General features: G+C 40.2%; 1 protein-coding gene across 1 annotated transcript in view; it reads left to right on the top strand.

The window, feature by feature from the left end:
- The first annotated feature begins 16,326 nt into the window (after positions 1-16,326).
- col9a2 (procollagen, type IX, alpha 2) overlaps positions 16,327-16,571 on the top strand; it is a 317,373-nt gene continuing 317,128 nt past the window's right edge. The window contains exon 1 of the mRNA XM_061882494.1: positions 16,327-16,499. The gene's annotated coding sequence lies outside the window, so the exon portion shown is untranslated. The remainder of the gene's footprint in view (positions 16,500-16,571) is intronic.

Below are 16,571 nucleotides of genomic sequence, written 5' to 3'. Positions count from 1 at the left end.
TGTTCTAATTCATCCCAAAGGTGTTCTATCAGGTTTAGGTCAGGACTCTGTGTAGGCCAGTCAAGTTCATCCATGTCTTTATGGACCTTGCTTTGTGCACTGGTGCACAGTCGTGTTGGAAGAGGAAGGGGCCCGCTCCAAACTGTTCCCACAAGGTTGGGAGCATGGAATTGACAAACATAGGTTTGGTATCCTAAAACATTTAAAGTTCCTTTCACTGGAACTAAGGGGCCGAGCCCAAATCCTGAGAAACAACCCCACACTGTAATTACTCCTCCATCAAATTTCACACTCAGCACAATGCAGTCTGAAATGTAGCGTCTCTGTTCTAATTCATCCCAAAGGTGTTCTATCAGGTTTAGGTCAGGACTCTGTGCAGGCCAGTCAAGTTAGTCCACACCAGTCTCTGTCATCCATTTTTTTATGGACCTTGCTTTGTGCACTGGTGCACAGTCATGTTGGAAGAGGAAGGTGCCCGCTCCAAACGGTTCCCACAAGGTGGGGAGCATGGAATTTTCCAAAATATTTTGGTATCCTGGCGCATTCAAAGTTCCTTTCACTGGAACTAAGGGGCCGAGCCCAACTCCTGAAAAACAACCCCACACCGTAATTCCTCCGCTGACCCCTCTCTGTCAGTTTTACGTGGCCTGCCACTTGGCGGCTGAGTTGCTGTTGTTCCCAAACTCTTCCGTTTTCTTCTAGTAAAGCCGACAGTAGACTTTGGAATATTTAGGACTGGATTTGTTGCACAGGTGGCCTCCTATGACAGTTCCATGCTGGAAATCACACATGTTTGTAGAAACAGTCTCCCTGCCTAAGTGCTTGATTTGATTAGGACTCCTGATTCTCATCATTTGGATGGGTTGCCAAATACTTTTGTCAATATAGTGTACTTCAAATGAAATCCCTAGAACCGGACAATTGTTCTTTAGTACGCTAGTGTTAGGACTTCTCTCCAGGCCTGTTTGCTTGGCAGAGGCAAGCGTCACACACCAATTTTCTCACTCATTCAGCATTTCAGTATCACCCTAAACTTCTCCCAAGCGTTTTTTTATTTTATACGAAAAATAATAAACAGATGTTGATTCAGTGTTCATTGTTTTAATATAAAAGTTTAAATGCAACAAAGGCGGCAGATGATCCATTTTTATTTTGCCAACAGTGGAAGTTTGTCAGGATGGAATCTGCGGTTTTTGAAATGAACAGAATGCTTATATAAATAGCCATCTGGTAGGAAATAGGTGCACTTTATACTTCCATGTCTGTCATCTTTACGACCCGGCACCACAAATGTTGACTGTCAGGCTGAAGTCCATAACAGCTTTTCTGCTGTGTTCTGTCCTACCCTTAAAGGAACATTAGGATTTATGGTCTTGAACGCTTCCTTGTGATCTACATAGCATGCCACGGCGCCTCGCTCCCTCCAGCTGGGTGAGACCGTTTCCGCCCTTTCGGCCATGTTGGAGTTTTAGCATTACATTTCCGTACGGGGCTCGAAAGGGTACGTGATTTCGCGATGCATTTTGGGGCCGCCGTAGCCATTTTGGTTTGCCAAAGCTGACTGTACTGTACCCCGGGTGTATATATATATATATATATATATATATATATATATATATATATATATATATATATATATATATATATATATATACACACATATATATATATATATATATATATATATATACACACATATATATATATATATATACACACATATATATATATTTATATACACACATATATATATATTTATATACACACATATATATATATATATATATATATATATATATATATATATATATATAAGTGTGTATACTGTATCCATCCATCCATCCATTTTCTACCGCTTATTCCCTTTCGGGGTCACGGGGGGCGCTGGCGCCTATCTCAGCTACAATCGGGCGGAAGGCAGGGTACACCCGTGTATACTGTATATACATTATATATATGTGTGTGTGTCTGTTTATATATATGTATATATGTACGTGTGTATATATATATATATATTATTATTAAACGAACAAAAAATATGATTTATTTCATCTTTGTGAAAACATTGGACACAGTGTGTTGTCAAGATTATGAGATGCGATGCAAGTGTAAGCCACTGTTATACTATTGTTCTTTTTTATTATGTTTATAAATGTCTAATGATAATGTCAATGAGGGATTTTTAATCACTGCTATGCTGAAATTATAACTAATATTGATACTGTTGTTGATAATATTCATTTTTGTTTCATTACTTTTGGTTTGTTCTGTGTCGTGTTTGTGTCTCCTCTCAATTGCTCTGTTTATTGCAGCTCTGAGTGTTGCTGGGTCAGGTTTGGTTTTGGAATTGGATTTCAATGTTATGGTATTGCTGTGTAGTGGTTTGTTGGATTGATTAAAAAAATTAATAAAAAAATAGATTTTTTAAAAATGAGAATTGATTCTGAATTGCACAACGTAAACGATTCGAGTCGAATCGATTTTTTCCCGCACCTCTAATATATATATATGTGTATATATATATATATATATATATATATATATATATATATATATATATATATATTGCTCACTAATTGACTGAAAGATCATTGGCTCAATGATGTCATGTTATGGATGGGAAAATGCATTTTTAGATGATATGATTTGCCTGAGTGGCTAGTAGACCTCGAGAGTAACAAGTGCTTGCCTTGTTGCCTTTCCATCAAGAGCAATAAACTAATTTTTAGTATAAGTTTGCTGGTTTCAAGAACTGTAATGCCGAGCGCATAACATTTTGTCAAGATAATGGCACTAGCGTTTACTTCATTTCAGAATATTTTTCAACATATTGAGCAAAAAGGTCTCTTTTTTTTCCACCAAGAAAAGTCCACTTGTTATTAGTGACAATATACTTATTTTATGGTATTTGGGGTTCATTGAGGTTAGCTAATTTTACTTGTTTTGGAAAGTCTTGACAAGCCAACTTTTCTTGTTCTATTGGCAGATAATTTTTCTTAGTTTAAGTAAAAAAAAAACTAACTTTTGTATTTTTTTCCCTTGTTTTTTCTTTGACATGCAGAGTTTCAAGCACTTTTCATTCTCTCGCGGGTGACTTTTTATATTATTCTACAAATTATCAGTAACACTACTTCTTGTATCAATGCTTTTGCCGCATTCTTGATATATTACGGTTGTCTGTTCAACATCTTCCCGCTTGAAGCCAAACCACCGCTAGACGATGGACCCCGTGCTGTTTCTTTTGAGAATTATTTTTTCTTTCTTCATTTGTACCAGATTCTCATCTTCTCTCTCTCATATTACCACTCGCACCGCACCGCTAGCACCACAGCTAACTTTACCCATGCCGCTGCAAGAGCGTATGAAGCTGCGCTTGTTTTATGTCTCTGTGAGAAGGAGAGACAAGGAAGAGTGAGAAATGCCTGTAGTGTAATGCCCGCAGCTGAAAGCAACTGTGTGAGAACATATACTCCAATATCACGATATAGTAATTTTCTGTATCGCACAGAAACAAACCCGCGATATATCGAGTATATTCCATATATCGCCCAGCCCTAGTTGGTCGTTGTGATTTTTTTCAAGGTAATACAATCCACGTGGTGCTGGGACAGACATGATTTCAGCCTTTTTGTCAAATCCTGGTTTTGGACCCGGTGGTGATGAAACCACTTCCAATTCCTGCCTGTGAAAGATTAAGCACAATTTGGTAACTTTAAAAAAAAAAAAAATCTCCTCGAACCGTATCAGTCCATTTTTTTTTTGATGGTGGTGCCATCTCTCCGGTCCTGCTTCAGCACATGACAGAACCCACAACAGAGCTCGACGATCCTTTCCTTGGCCTTCTCTGCCAGGAGATAAGAACCCCGTAGGGGACGATGAAGACGCTGAGCAGGCGATGACACCCACTCGCTCTCACTCTGTGACTCATGAGGTCGTCCTCATATTGTCTTCCTACTCAAACTGCCAGATAAATAGTAAACAAGCCAATAATCGCCTGCAGGTGATTCATCCGGTTGGTTGAAATATGAGTGTTCTTCGGTGAAGAGCTCGGTCCTGGAACCAAATGAGCTTGTAAGCAGAGGTACTATTTACTTTTTCTTTCAGCCCCCAGGCATAAACATATTGCGATGTGCAACTTGGTCCAACTAGAAAAAGCAATAGAAAAGAACCATTTTGATACGGATTCCCCCCGAAAAATAATCAGTTGTTCCTAATCCTATTTCTGACGTTTCTTGCACGGTTCTTCTAAGAGCGCCCGTAACATTTTGCGCTACAAATTAGCAGTAATGCTACTTTCTGAAGCAACCCTTTTGCCGCATACTTGACGTAATACGGTTGTCTGTTCAACATCTTCCCGTTTGAAGTCAAACCCCCGTGCTGTTTTTCTTGGGAATTAATCAATTTTTCTTTCATTTGATACCAGATTCGCACCTTCTCTCGCTCGTATTACCACTGCGCTACTGTAGGCCTATTGAGTACTTTGTTGGTGCTGATTGTCTGGGGTTGCAGAGACTGCAGGCGACGTGCAGGTATGACAACACGGGCAGAACTACTTGGAGATAGCCGGCAAAAACAAACAAACGTAGTGATCCAGCAACCGGCAGGACCGAGTTCAACTCAATACAACTCCTTACCAAGAATAGAAAACTGCTGCACTTGTCACTCCTTCAAACAACAGTAAAGGTGAAATGGTGACAAACAGGGAAGTGGAATAACAAAGGAAAAGGAATTAATGGTGGGAACACAGAAAAAGAATGGGAGTCTAAACCTGCCGTGTGGGATCTTGACAATGCTGCTATTCTATAGTGGAATGAAACATACAGAGTGAAGCCTCTTGTCTGCTGCCCACTTTTTGTCTCCGTGGGTGGAGGCGGGTCTATGAGGGGCCGTTAGGGACATTATTCAGAATTACCTCTTTCATACACTACTGAAATGCTCTCACATTAACAACTGAAATGTTTTTCTCTTACACACTACTGAAACAGTCTTATACACACTACTGAAACTGTCTTATACACACTACTGAAATCCTCTCATATACACTACTGAGATGCTCTCACATACACAACTGAAATGCGCTCACATACATTACAGAAATGCTCTCACATACACTACTGAAATGTTCTCACATACACTACTGAAACACTCTTATATATACACACTACTGACACTTTTATACATACTACTGAAACACTCTTATACCACATACTAATGAAATGCTCTCACATACACGACTGAAAAGCTCTCACATACACTACTGAAACACTCTGATACACACTACTAAAACACTCTTATGCACACTACTGAAATGCCCTCACATACACTACTGAAATGTCACATACACTACTGAAAAGCTTTCAAATACACTACTGAAATGCTCTCACATACACTACTGAAACACTCTTATACACGCTACTGAAACACTCTTATACACACTACTGAAACACTCTTATACACCCTACTGAACTGCTCTCACATACACTACTGAAATGTTCTCACATACACTACTGAAACACTCTTATATATACACACTACTGACACTTTTATACACACTACTGAAACACTCTTATACCACATACTACTGAAATGCTCTCACATACACGACTGAAAAGCTCTCACATACACTACTGAAACACTCTGATACACACTACTAAAACACTCTTATGCACACTACTGAAATGCCCTCACATACACTACTGAAATGCCCTTGCATACACTACTGAAATAATGTCACATACACTACTGAAAAGCTTTCAAATACACTACTGAAATGCTCTCACATACACTACTGAAACACTCTTATACACGCTACTGAAACACTCTTATACACACTACTGAAACACTCTTATTATACACCCTACTGAACTGCTCTCACATACACTACTGAAACGCTTTCACATACACTACTGAAATGCTCTCACATATACTACTGAAACACTTTTATACACACTACTGAAATGCTCTCACATACACGACTGAAATGCCCTCACATCCACTACTGAAAGGCTCTCACATACACTACTGAAATGCTTTCACATACACTACTGAAATTATGTCACATACACTACTGAAAAGCTCTCACATAAACTACTGAAACGCTCTCACATACACTACTGAAACACTCTTATACACACGAGTGAAACACTCTTATACACACTACTGAAATGCTCTCACATATACTACTGAAACACTTTTATAGACATTACTGAAATGCTCTCACATACATGATAAATGATAAATGGGTTGTACTTGTATAGCGCTTTTTTACCTTCAAGGTACTCAAAGCGCTTTGACACTACTTCCACATTTACCCATTCACACACTGATGGAGGGAGCTGCCATGCAAGGCGCTAACCAGCACCCATCAGGAGCAAGGGTGAAGTGTCTTGCTCAGGACACAATGGACGTGACGAGGTTGGTAATAGGTGGGGATTGAACCAGGGGCCCTCGGGTTGCGCACGGCCACTCTTTTTCCACTGCGCCACGCCGTCCCTACATACCTGTCACATACACGACTGAAATGCTCTCACATACACTACTGAAACACTCTTGTACACACTACTGAAACACTCTTATACAAACTACTGAAATCCTCTCACATACACGACTGAAATGCTCTCACATACACTACTGAAATGCTCTCACATACTGTACACTACTGAAATGCTCTCACATACACTACTGAAATGATGTCACATACACTACTGAAATGCTCTCACATACACTACTGAAATGCTTTCACATATAATGTCCCTAACGGCCCCTCATACGGGTCTGCAAGCATACACACACAGAGAAGTGTATCCCCGTGTTGTAAATGTCAGGCAGTTCTATTTAACTCGATATTTCTAGAGGACACATTTTTAGAAAGCTGAGGGCTGGGAGGGGGGGCACGTCCATCACGTTTTGTATTGAACTTACCCGGCGGGGGGTCATTCCCGGGCTGAATGTGGCCCTGGGCCGCCCTGATGCCCTAATTACTGGGTTTTCACTGAGATCCTCCCCTAATAATGTAACTTTTTGAGATAGGTTGCATTTGTTTTGTGACAATGTGGAAAAAAATTGAGTGAACTCTTCTGTCAGTTGTCCTCTTTTTGTGAAGGCCTCTAGCATACACACCCAGGGAAGTTCAACCTTGAAACGATCACATTGAACCGATACCAATTCCCTTACGTGAGAATCGATATCATTATTTAACGGTACAAATTTTCAGTACTTTTGGGTGTTGATAAATGGTAATTTTTGGATAATAAAGTTTTATTTTTTAATGTAACATTTATACATGAGCTGATAACTCTGTTTTCCAGTTGTTATATCTCCTTTTGTTATGCTCTTGCACTTCCAAGACCTTAGATTTCAGAACTATGGAAGTACCTTTTCCCAGGAAGCTAAAAATGGTATGTTGGGCCCTACAAAGTGTTCATACTGTAAATACTGTCCTTTTTACACACCAGCTGTGTGACTGTAACATTCATCTTAGTTGTAGTGTTCATTACCAAATGTCAACGGGCATTTGTTTTAATTCGCTTTTGTCTCGTTTTTCTCGAAATGTTCCTGAAAAATTGCGCTAGTCCGCCTTTGTAGTCCGTGCCGAAACCATGGGCGATAAGCTTCTTTTTTTACTCTATCTTCTTGTTATGTGACATTCATCCTCTGCTGTTGCCATTTCTAATATAAAGTTGTGACAAGTTCTTACTTATATATTTCAGTAAACTCACCATGAAAGCATTAAAACAATAAATAATGTAGTGAGTTTACATTATTCACCCTAGGAAATTTGTTATTAGAGAATTTAGAAAATAATAATAATATCAATCAATCAATGTTTATTTATACAGCCCTAAATCACCAGTGTCTCAAAGGGCTGCACAAGCCACAACAACATCCTCTGTTCAAATCCCACATCAGGGCAAGGAAATACTCAACCCAATGGGACAATGAGAAACCTTGCAGAGGCTTTTTGGTGCATGTGGAGGGCCCCCCCCCCTACTGTTGGAGAAGTTCTGACTCAGCGTTGTCATATTTTAGTTCGCTCGCAATATTGGTGTCACCTTGATAGAGGCTCCCTGCGGACGCTCTATGGCGGGCGCTAGAAAACATCGCAAGTGTCGGTTTACCTGTTAAGGCAACACTTTGTCTCCCGGGAGCCACAAATGGAAGCCATCATGTCCGCACAAAGACTTCGGGGAACTATCTCGCTCTGGGAAAAGCTTCTGCCGCACACAACTCCTGTTATGATCTTTTTTGGGTAATGGTAGCATTTTGGGATATTCTCAGCCGCACAATTGAGCTTTGAAATTGCCCCAGAACGAGAGGCCGCTGTGATGTAGTCGGCAATTTGATGTTCTGTGAGGACAAAAAAACCCCAAGATGAATGCGAAATATACGCACAGAAAATGTAAAAGGATATTATTATTTGCACAAAGAAAGACAGGGGCTCTAGTTTACAGTATGTATAACACTAATAATAATAATAATACATTTTCTTTGTGAAAAGCACTTTACATTGAGCAAACAACCTCAAAGTGCTACAGTGTATTAAAACAAATAATAATAATGAAAAAATAAAAACTAGAACAGCCTAATAGCTACAACTGTGCATATGTCTATAAAACATTTTTTTTTTTTTTTTTTTAAAGAAGGGTTTTTAAGCCTTTTACAAAAGCATCCACCGTCTGTGGTGCCCTCAGGTGGTCAGGGAGAGTGTTCCACAGACTGGGAGCGGCGGAGCAGAAAGGCTCCCATAGTTTGTAGCTTTGTCCTTGGAGGTTGGAGGAGGTTAGCCTGTTTGGAGCGGAGGTGTCGTGTGGAGGATTTGGGGGTGAGTAGTTCTATGAGGTCGAGGGGGGGAGGAGGGGCATTCCCATGGAGGCACTGGTGAGTTAGTAGGGAGACTTTGTGTTCAATACTGAGTGGAACAGGAAGCCAGTGAAGGGATTTGAGAGTTGGTGTGGTATGGTCGTATTTCACACTATAACTATTTTATTAATTATCAATTATTTCCGTATGATAATATTTTGTATTTTGCCTTAGCAGGTAACCGCAGGATTAGGTCTCTGCTTTTTGCAGATGATGTGGTCCTGATGGCTTCATCTGACCGGGATCTTCAGCTCTCGCTGGATCGGTTCGCAGCCGAGTGTGAAGCGACCGGAATGAGAATCAGCACCTCCAAGTCCGAGTCCATGGTTCTCGCCCGGAAAAGGGTGGAGTGCCATCTCCGGGTTGGGGAGGAGACCCTGCCCCAAGTGGAGGAGTTCAAGTACCTAGGAGTCTTGTTCACGAGTGAGGGAAGAGTGGATCGTGAGATCGACAGGCGGATCGGTGCGGCGTCTTCAGTAATGCGGACGTTGTACCGGTCCGTTGTGGTGTAGAAGGAGCTGAGCCGGAAGGCAAAGCTCTCAATTTACCGGTCGATCTACGTTCCCATCCTCACCTATGGTCATGAGCTTTGGGTCATGACCGAAAGGATAAGATCACGGGTACAAGCGGCCGAAATGAGTTTCCTCCGCCGTGTGGCGGGGCTCTCCCTTAGAGATAGGGTGAGAAGCTCTGCCATCCGGGAGGAACTCAAAGTAAAGCCGCTGCTCCTTCACATCGAGAGGAACCAGATGAGGTGGTTCGGGCATCTGGTCAGGATGCCACCCGAACGCCTCCCTAGGGAGGTGTTTAGGGCACGTCCAACCGGTAGGAGGCCACGGGGAAGACCCAGGACACGTTGGGAAGACTATGTCTCCCGGCTGGCCTGGGAACGCCTCGGGATCCCCCGGGAAGAGCTAGACGAAGTGGCTGGGGAGAGGGAAGTCTGGGTTTCCCTGCTTAGGCTGTTGCCCCCGCGACCCGACCTCGGATAAGCGGAAGATGATGGATGGATGATGGATGGATGGGCCTTAGCAGTTTTTCAGGATACTTTTATATGTCACGATTAGAATTCTAACAGTACTAACCTGTATCAGTCCGAGTAAAATCAAACAGTCCCTTATTTTGCTTCTTTTGTTGCCCGTGACCTGCCCTTGTTGCCCTGGGGTTGTCACGGTACTAATATTTACCTAAATGTTTTTCGATACTTTTCTATAAAAAATGGCATTATTTGCTTTATTTTAACCACAAATCTTAGGGTACATTAAACATATGTTTATTATAGTAATTTAGTCCTTAAATAAAATAATGAACATACTAGACAACTTGTCTTTTAGTAGTAAGTAAACAAACAAAGGCTCCTAATTAGTATACAGTAACACATTGTGTAATTTATCCGTCTATTACTTTGTCTACATTATAAAGGACAAGCTGTAAAAATATATTATTAATCTATTTGTTCATTTACTGTTAATATCTGTTTTTTTTGTTTAAACATGTTCTATCTACACTTCTGTTCAAATGTAATAATCACTTATTCTTCTGTAGTTTGATACTTTACATTAGTTTTGGATGATACCACAAATGTAGGTATCGATGCGATACCAAGTTGTTACAGGATCATACATTGGTCATATTCAAAGTCCTCGTGTGTACAGGGATGTATTTCCTCACTTTATAAACATCCATTTCTACCGCTTATTCCCTTTTGGGGTCGCGGGGGGCGCTGGCGCCTATCTCAGCTTCAATCGGGCGGAAGGCGGTGTACACCCTGGACAAGTCGCCACCTCATCGCAGGGCAAACACAGACAGACAACATTCACACTTTATAAACATAATATGCATTTTAAAAAAAGGAAACCAAGATTTTTAATGATAACAAATATAGTAGTATCGACAAGATACGCTCTTGTACTTGGTATCATTACATTGGATGTCAGGTGTCGATTCATTAATGCCGTTTGTTTACATTCAGTAGTGCTATGTTTTGTTAGCGGTGACGCCGGTGAGCTATTGTATCCTCCTACGGTGTGTAGTGAAGCATGTTAAGCTATTCCTCGTGCTGCAGTGATAATGGTACTTGTAAGAAACTTACTTTATTTGTCGCCATGGAGACGAGGATTAGTGTTTTACAAACCACATTTCCATATGAGTTGGGAAATTGTGTTGGATGTAAATATAAACGGAATACAATGATTTGCAAATCCTTTTCAACCCATATTCAGTTGAATGCACGACAAAGACAAGATATTTGATGTTCAAACTCATAAACTTTATTATTTTTTTGCAAATAATAATTAACTTAGAATTTCATGGCTGCAGCACGTGCCAAAGTAGTTGGGAAAGGGCATGTTCACCACTGTGTTACATCACCTTTACTTTTAATAACATTTAATAAATGTTTGGGAACTGAAGAAACTAATTGTTGAAGCTTTGAAATTGGAATTATTTCCCATTCTTGTTTTATGTAGAGCTTCAGTCGTTCAACAGTCCGGGGTCTCCGCTGTCCTATTTTACACTTCATAATGCGCCACACATTTTCGATGTGAGACAGGTCTGGACTACCAGGAAAGTACCCGCACTCTTTTACTACGAAGCCACGCGTTTGTAACACCTGGCTTGGCATTGTCTTGCTGAAATAAGCAGGGGCGTCCATGATAATATTGCTTGGATGACAACATATGTTGTTCCAAAACCTGTATGGACCATTCAGCATTAATGGTGCCTTCACAGATGTGTAAGTTACCCATGCCTTTTGCAATAATGCACCCACATACCATCACAGATGCTGGCTTTTGAACTTGGCGCCTATAACAATCCGCATGGTTATTTTCCTCTTTGTTCCGGAGGACACCACGTCCACAGTTTCCAAATATAATTGGTAATGTGGACTCGTCAGACCACAGAACACTTTTCCACTTTGCATCAGTCCATCATAGATGATCTCAGGCCCAGCGAAGCTGGCGGTGTTTCTGGGTATTGTTGATGAATGGGTTTTGCTTTGCATAGTAGAGTTTTAACTTGCACTTATAGATGTCGCAATGTGTATAAGTACACATTGAGTACTACATACATGCAGTTTAAGTCCACATTGAGTACTACATACATGCAGTTTAAGTCCACATTGAGTACACATGCAGCATAAGTCCACATTGAGTACTACATACATGCAACATACGTACACAATGAGTTCTACGTACATGCAGTATAAGTACACAATTAGGTCTATGTACATACAGTATAAGTACACATTTAGGACTATGTACATCAATCAATCAATCAATGTTTATTTATATAGCCCCAAATCACAAATGTCTCAAAGGACTACACAAATCATTACGACTACAACATCCTCGGAAGAACCCACAAAAGGGCAAGGAAAACTCACACCCAGTGGGCAGGGAGAATTCACATTCAGTGGGACGCCAGTGACAATGCTGACTATGAGAAACCTTGGAGAGGACCTCAGATGTGGGCAACCCCCCCCTCTAGGGGACCGAAAGCAATGGATGTCGAGCGGGTCTAACATGATACTGTTAAAGTTCAATCCATAGTGGCTCCAAGACAGCAGTGAGAGTCCCGTCCACAGGAAACCATCTCAAGCGGATCAGCAGCGTAGAGATGTCCCCAACCGATACAGGCGAGCGGTCCATCCTGGGTCCCGACGAGCGGTCCATCCTGGGTCTCGACTCTGGACAGTCAGTACTTCATCCATGGTCATCGGACCGGACCCCCTCCACAAGGGAGGGGGGGACATAGGAGAAAGAAAAGAAGCGGCAGATCAACTGGTCTAAAAATGCAGTATAAGTCCACATTGAGTACTACATGCATGCAGTATAAGTACACAATGAGTTCTACGTACCAGCAGTATAAGTACACAATTAGTACTATGTACATGCAGTATATGTCAACATTGTGTCCTACATACATGCAGTATAAGTACACAATGAGTTCTACATACATGCATTTTAAGTCCACATTGAGTACTACATACATGCAGTATAAATACTAATTGAGTACTATATACATGCAGTATAAATACACAATGAGTACAACATACATGCAGTATAAGTACACGTTGAGTCCTACATACATGGTGTATAAGTACTAATTAAGTACTATGTACATGCAGTATAAGTACATAATGAGTCCTACATACATGCATTTTAAGTCCACAATGAGTTCTATACACCTGCAGTATAAGTCAACATCGAGTTCTACATACGTGCAGTATAAGTACACAAAGGGTATTACATGCATGCAGTATAAGTCCACATTGAGTACTACATACATGCAGTATAAGTACTAATTGAGTACTACATACATGCATTATAAGTACACAATGAGTCCTATGTACATGCAGTATATGTACACAATTAGTACTATGTACATGCAGTATAAGTACACAATGAGTACTACATACATGCAGTGTAAGTCCACATTGAGCACTACATATATATAGTATAAGACCACAATGAGTCCTACATGCATGCAGTATTAGTCCACATTAGGTCCTACATACATGGTATATAAGTCCACATTGAGTACTACATATATGAAGTATAAGTCCACACTGAGTCCTACATACACGCAGTATAAGTCCACATTGATTCCTACATACATGGTGTATAAGTACACCTTGAGTCCTTCAGACATGCAGTATAAGTCCACATTGAGTACTACATATACGCAGTATAAGTCCACAATGAGTACTCCATATATGCAGTATAAGTCCACAATGAGTCATACATACATGCAGTATGAGTCCTACATACATGCAGTATTAGTCCACATTAGGTCCTACTTACATGGTATATAAGTACACATTGAGTACTACATATATGAAGTATAAGTCCACAATGAGTCCTACATACATGCAGTATTAGTCCACATTGAGTCCTACATACATGGTATATAAGTACACATTGAGTACTACATACATCCAGTATAAGTACACAATGAGTACTAGTGACATGCAGTATAAGTACACAATGAGTACTGGGGCCCATGTTTGCTCCCTGACACTGCATGAGTTATGTCCAGTGAGTGAGTGTGATGAGGTTATGAGCGAGCCAAGGACGAAGTTATCTCTCCTCCGGCCAACAGAAACACACACACACACACACACACACACTTTATTAGCCTTCACAGCAGCGCCTCCTTCTTCCTCCCATTCTTCCTGGCACACACACACACACACACACACACACTCCATACGGCACAGTTAGAGTGACACAGAGAGAAAAGGATGACAATCCATTACATGGCTGCTTGGACTGTACTGTGTGATCCGTCTTAAAGCTTGTTCAACTTAAATAGAAGTATTTACCCACAGCGGGGGGGGTGGATAGCAGGTGTGTGCGTGTGTATGTGCGCGTGTGTGATAGACTCTCAACATTTAATGAAATGACTGCAGTGTCACGGCCTTCTTTCTCTCTCCACTATTATCCCACATCGAGGAAAGCCACAATGGTCTTTAAGTGCAGCTGCCAGACTGATTGGGAATAATGACATCTGCAATGTTCTTCACTCAAACCCCGGCAGATGTTTGTTTGCCATGACGGCAAACTTGTACCGCATTTTCCAGGCTATAAAGTCGCGCCCACTGCATTTTAGAAGACAAAAGATGGTTCCGTGTATTAGCCACACCGGAGTATAATCCGCAGATATATACAGTATATGTTGTGGAATGCGTTATTTACACAACAACAAATCAATCAATCAATCAAAGTTTACTAATGTAGCTCAAAGGGCTGCACAAGCCACAACAATATCATCAAGTCCCTTACATGACTTAATAGTTTCCAACAGGTGTCTGTAACAGGGCAGTAAAACGGCTGATCAGACAAAACATAAGTCATCGTCATGGACCCACTATACAAAGAAAAGAAGTAAAAATGTGCCGTTCAAACAGTAAATCCACCCATTGAACTACGGACATTAGAAGTGTCCGATAATGGCTTTTTGGACGATATTCCGATATTGTCCAACTCTTAATTACCGATTCCGATATGGATGCATTAAACAATGTGACAAGGATTTTTTCAAAATAAATCAACTGAAGTTATGGAAAAAAATGTCAACATGGCACTGCCATATTTATTATTGAAGTCACAAAGTGCATTGTTTTTTTAAGATGCCTCAAAACAGCAGCTTGGAATTTGGGACATGCTCTCCCTGAGAGTGCATGATGAGGTTGAGGTGGGAGGGTAGGGGGTAGCGGAAGAGTTAGTGCTGCAAGGGGTTGTTGGTATTTGTTCTGTATTGTTGATGTTGTGTTACGGTGCGGAAATGTGTTTGTCATTTGGCGGTATAGCTCGGTTGTTAGAGTGGCCATGCCAGCAACTTGAGGGTTCCAGGTTCGATTCCTGCTTCCGCCATCCTAGTCACTGCTGTTGTGTCCTTGGGCAAGACACTTTACCCACCTGCTCCCAGTGCCACCCACACGGGTTTAATTGTAACTTAGATATCGGGTTTCACTATGTAAAAGCGCTTTGAGTCACTAGAGAAAAGCGCTATATAAATGTAATTTCACTTCACTTCACTTCATTCTTGTTTGGTGTGGGTTAACAGCATATTTGTAACAGTGTTAAAGTTGTTTGTACGGCCACCCTCAGTGTGATCTGTATGGCGGTTGACCAGGTATGGTTGCATTCACGTGTGTGTGTGTGTGTGTGTGTGTGTGTGTGTGTGTGTGTGTGTGTGTGTGTGTGTGTGTGTGTGTGTGTGTGTGTGTGTGTGTGTGTGTGTGTGTGTGTGTGAGAAAAGCTGTAGCTATCATGTGATTGGGTCGGTACGCAAAGATAGTGCCTTTAAGGCACGCCCCCATTATTGTTGTCTGGGTGGAAATCAAGAGGAATTCGGGAGAATGTTAGCCCCAGGAGATTTATATATATATATATATATATATATATATATATATATATATATATATATATATATATATATAAATGAACTGTAAATGTAAATATTGTTGTTTGTTTTTAAATATGTGTTAATTATACATGTATATATATTTTGGAATATGTTTTATGTATATATGTATGTATACGCGTGTGTGACATTATTTTTAATATATATATTTATATATATGTACTGTGTATATATACATATATATATATATATATATATATATATATATATATATATATATATATATATGTATATAGATATTGATTTTTGTTTTTAAATATATACATACATACATATATATATAAAATATACAGTATGTTTGTATGTGTGTGTGTATATATATATATATATATGTATGTATATATATGTATGTATATATATATATATATATATATATATATATATATATATATATATATATATATATATATATATATATATATATACATATGTATTTTACATATACCCATTAACTATGAATTTCAATATCGGCACAAATTTATTTAACAGCCAATTAACGCAAGCACTTAATTTTTGACTCCTAGGCGGTGCTGTGCTACTGATGAGCCACAAGCGAGCAGAAATGGACAAAAGAAAGTCTACATTATGGAAATCTCAGCCTCCCAGTCATGGCAAGTTGTTCTCCTGACAAGAAAGGACTGTTTTTCGCCGTGAGAAGAGGCGACATCCCTGCAGCAAACACCTGCTGTGCGCATCGCGACATTCCAGAGGTGGGTGGTGCTTCACTTCTGTGTTCTGATGACGGTTAAAGTGCAGTGATAACATAACATTTGGATTGTTAC

Source organism: Nerophis ophidion, linkage group LG21, assembly GCF_033978795.1.
Source record: "Nerophis ophidion isolate RoL-2023_Sa linkage group LG21, RoL_Noph_v1.0, whole genome shotgun sequence".
Lineage (NCBI taxonomy): Eukaryota > Metazoa > Chordata > Actinopteri > Syngnathiformes > Syngnathidae > Nerophis > Nerophis ophidion.
Note: the sequence above shows the minus strand (reverse complement) of the source record. Positions and strands in the feature narration are given on the sequence as shown.